Below are 4,906 nucleotides of genomic sequence, written 5' to 3' on the forward strand. Positions count from 1 at the left end.
CAGTCATCTTGGGGCTAAAGACCCACTGGGCCAGCTACATTTTTATTATTTGAACTGACCTGAACAAAATTATGCATGCAGGTGTTACCTATAGTAAGAAACAATTCCTGCCTGGATCAGCTGCCAGTCTTAGAGAATAATGCAAAGGATGGGAGGAAACTGGTATTATCCCCATTTTATGGATGTGCTACTAAAGCACAGGAGGATTAAATTCCTTGCTGAAATCACATACACACAACCTTTGGCACTCGGGTCTTCCCAACCACAACCCAGTGCCTGGCATGCTACATCAGGATCACAACTGGCTGCCCTGGGAACTCTTAGTCCCACTCCCAACAAAACCCCTGGCACTGCTTTCTACACTTTAGCATCAATGATTCGGCTATATTGTGCCAATCAATGCTGGCTTTTAGGCAGCACAGAACAAACAGTATATTCAGCTTGTTCAGAGGGCAGTGGCAGCATCAGAGGCTCTCCACTCCCCCCACCCCCCTCCCTCCAGCAACACAGAGCCCTACCAACAGTCAAGCAGAGTATCCAAGTCCAACCAAAAGATAGCCATGCCCAGGGAGACAGAAGTCTAATTTCAGCATCTGTCTCAAATAAATGGACTTTAGCACACTACCAGTGTCCTTTCACTATTCTGTCTCCAGCAACAAAGCCTCTAGGATGAAAAGACTAAAATCATCTCCCCTCAAATATGTGTGGCAAGGTTTCTGTGCTACTGCATTCTCCCCAGCTCTCTCCCTTCCTGACATATATTGAATCTGTACTTTTTATTGTCTCTCTGACCAAGTTTTCAGAGGAAAAAAAGGAAGGTCAGGGGCTCTTTAGCTCACCCCTACAATTCCAATAGGCAGGAACAGAGGGAGAAATTCAGCTGGATGGATTTAAAAGGGGGAATAAAACCCACTCGGTACTCAAATGAAGTACTGAGGCTGGAGCGATGAAGGATTTGTGAGAAAGGAAAAGGGAAAGAAAAGCGGGGGAGGGGGGGAAAGCAATTTAAACACATGAACACATATGAAATACAGGAACTGTTCTTTCACTTTTTTCTTCTCTCTTTCATCAGGTAGTGTTCTTGTATTGTTCATTTTCTGATCTATTTTTGCCCTTTTATTATTTTCACATTTCCTCCTGTCCTCCCTCATACCATTACCCCTTCTCATTCTCTACCTCCTCAGCTCCTATGCTTCCTTGCCTCTCTTTACAGTAAACACTCTCTCAATATCCCACTCTCCCAAACACTGCTATAATCTACCCACCATCTTGAGATCTTATCCAGCCCTGTGGCTCAGCTTCCCTGGAGAAGTTCAAGCTTTTCTTTAAAAGTTTTTTTGTTTTAAATCAGAATGCTTTTCATTAAATAAGTGGCATTTTGGCCCTAAAAATTCCTGTGAAAGCGATCATGTTGATGAAAGTATGGTTTGGGCCAGGTACAGACATTATACTTTTACTGGTATAAGCAGTAGCAATGTGTAGGGGGTGCAAGGGAGTGCACATGCACCCCCTGGGAGCACTGGTGTACCCCCTGACCAGCTGTGCTCCCCGCTTAGGCAATGAGTGGGGGGGCAGGCGGGAGCACCAGTGCTCCCCCCTGCAAACGCCAGCCAGGGAATGGGAGCACTGGATATAGGCTGAAGCCGCTTCCAGAAGCACTCTTGTTGCTTCCAGGAGCAGGGCAGCCGCTCACCGGTCAGTAAGTTTTGCTGTGGGGGGGCTCCCCCCACCCCCCGGTCGGCGAATTGGCTGTGGGGGGACCCCTCCCCTGCCAGGTCGCTGACTGGTTGCTGGGGGGCAGGTGCTTCCGCTGACTAAGGTGGCACCAGTCGCCCATGTGTGTAAGTAATCAGAAACGGGTCTTTACCTGTAACGGAACAGAAGTTCAGCACACATAGACTGGTGTAAGATAACCTGGTCTAAGATTTGCCTGCTGGCCTCAAAGGGCGAATGTATGTTCTGTTTGCTCCTGTTCTAACCTACACTGCTGACAGAAAACCACGTCATTTAAATGGATTCCACCTCAGGCTTTTTGAATGTCTGTACCTAGCCTTGGTGATTGCTTGAAGGCAGGCCTGTCCATCTCTTCCTTTTCCCGCTCCTTTCCTAGTCAGTGTATAACTGTGCTTATAAACTTCTCTCTCTATATTGAAGGAAGGTTGAGGTGTCCCTGGGTTGGAACTCGGGAGATCTGGTTTTGATTTCAAGCTCGGCTACAGATTTCTTCAGAGACTTGAAGCTAATAACTTTCTCGGGACAAAAATGAGACAGAGAAAAACAAAGCCTAAAACCTATACTTTAAAAATAATGTTGTTTTCATGTAGCAGAAAAAATGAAAAGCTCCTGAAGAAGCAAAGAAGCCTTTTGTTTTGGTTCAGGTGGCTGTTTTGTTTTGTGGAAAGAAAATGGCCTTCTTACTTAGCTCTGCTATGAAGGCTGCCCATGTCTCTAGTACCCCTAGGAGTTCCTCCATCCTTTTCTGGTAGGTGGAAGGGTCTTCAGAGATCCATCTTTTCCTCACAGAGGACTTTCTTGAAGGAAGAAGTGGCAGCTAGATAGTTATCTATATTCATTCTCCAATACTTGCTGCATGCTCTCAAAGAAGAAGGAATTTTTCAGCTTTTCCCTCTTCCCTGCACTACTTCTTGAGGGAGGAGCTATGAGAGGGAGCAGCAGCATTCAAGAGGAAAGGGGCTGTGCAGCAGCTCTAAAGATCGCAAACAGCAAACATCCTTCAATATATTCTCTAAAAGTAGCAGGATGCAATAAGAACACAGGGAGCATGAGCCTAGAAGCAGCCCTTTGCTATCTACCACTGTGTCCAATCTGCTGTCTGTTGGATAAATATGCATATAGAGGCAGTGAGGGACAGGGTGGGAAAAAGACAGTGATAATAGTGAGCAGCCTAGGATTCATGTTGTCTCCCTAGCAGCCTTGTAGAGAGAAAACACAAAAGGCAATACAGACCCAAACTGCTTGGTTCCTATGCTAATTTAAAATATCAGCCCTGTTAACCAGTTCACTGCTCAAAGCATGCAAACACAGAAGACAGACGATATTAAAAGAATCTAAAGTCTTGTTTCCTAAGGGGGTGGGAGGTAGGATTGTTTGAAAAAACTCACCGACATGCAGGATGTATTAAGAGGTAAACAGCCTTAAATATGATTTTAAAAAATCCTCACATTTGGAGTTCCTTGTGGTTGCTGGCTTCTGAGCCTTTCAGATGCATTCAGGTCACAGCTTTAAATTTAATTTAAAAAAATAACCCACATTTTAAATTCTCATGCAATATTTGGATTCAGCAAATTTATTCTGTGGGGTGGGAATAAATATCACAAGTCTTGCAATAAAATCTTGAACTGACAGCAACATGCTTTTATTAATGTCTGGTCGACTTGCTAGGGGATGCAATTGGTTTCATTTTTCTGAATGGTCCTAATTTTGGGAAATGTGATTTTAAGCAAATATCAGAGGTTATTCTTGGAAAACAAAATTTGTAAATGTATTCACAATGCACAGGGACAGAAGAAATACTGAGTGACATCCCACACAGAGCAATTTTTGTATTTCATGTACTAAACAAGGAAAAACTCTCAAAGTAGGATTGAACAGAAATATTTTGATAATATTTTCTTTGCATTTTCCAGCAAAGAAAGTAATTAAAAAAAATCATGAACTGTTGGCAGAGAATTCACATATTGAAGGAAATGTTACTTCATCACAAATTAGTCATTGCAGTCCTAACAGTGACACCCCAGAATGTGCAGTGTTAGTTTTAAACAAATTGCATGTTTACTCTTTTAAGAGTAATTTAGTGTTGCCTGAAAGGGCACCACTGAAGAAAGAAAATAGCCTTTAGTGGCATTTCTGTATAACCACAGAGTGCACATGGCAATATCTTTGCTCTAGCTTCCATAAAACTCATTCTAGAGAAACACATAATCATGATTTATGATTTTCTGCCAATCTTAAACTTATTTTTTTTAATACATGAGAGATCAAAATCCTTACTAAACACAAATTTATCTTATACATTTTTCTTTGCTAAACAAGGAAATGACACATTCTGAGTGATGGAAACGATCGCAGTGCCTGGACAGAGTGCTCTGGATCTCATGCTTGCATACAAAATAGCAAAACAACTTTCTATCTGATGAAGAATATTACAGGATTATTAAAATAACTTCAAAAATAATCAATCACGTTATCTTGCGGGACTCTTAAGTCAGAGTCTGCTTCCAAAAAGGCTTTTTAATGTCTATAGAGCTTGAATTCAACTTTTAATTAAATTGAAGCCACAAAAAGTTGCTTCTAATCTCGGGTTTTAAATCTAAGTAACTATTTAAAAAAGCAAAAAAACCCAGCGGAGAGTTTATTTTAAAGCCAACATGCATAGATAGTTGTGGCTTCTGTGTTTATGGTGGCATCTGCATGATGTCCTGCCAATATTCCTCATTCCTGACCTGAAGGGATCATCTTTAGGCATGAGAGAGTGCATGTACACACATTTTAATTCAAAGCATTGACCTCTGTTGCTAATTCATACCAGTCATAAAGGATGTTGTTGTGATGTGGATGACCAGGTCCTCCCAGAGATCTGGACTGACACCACTAACTCATTAAACATGAAATCCAAAAGAGCAAGATTTTCAAGCATTCAACTCCCATTTAAGGATCCACATAACTAGCAGAAAAGTATTGGCACATATAGTGTTCAGCTCTTAACATTCTGAAACTAAGAATTACAATGGGAACAAATGGGTGCTGAGCTCCTGCACTGGTCCATTCATAGACGTAATGACCTTTCATAGAAAAATCCTACGGCTAATTATGCAGCTCAATGCCACCCAGTCATCAGATAAGATACTGTTAAATACTACAGGAGAGGTTGCACTCCCATCAACAA

Source organism: Alligator mississippiensis, chromosome 1 (assembly GCF_030867095.1).
Source record: "Alligator mississippiensis isolate rAllMis1 chromosome 1, rAllMis1, whole genome shotgun sequence".
Taxonomy (NCBI): Eukaryota; Metazoa; Chordata; order Crocodylia; family Alligatoridae; genus Alligator; species Alligator mississippiensis.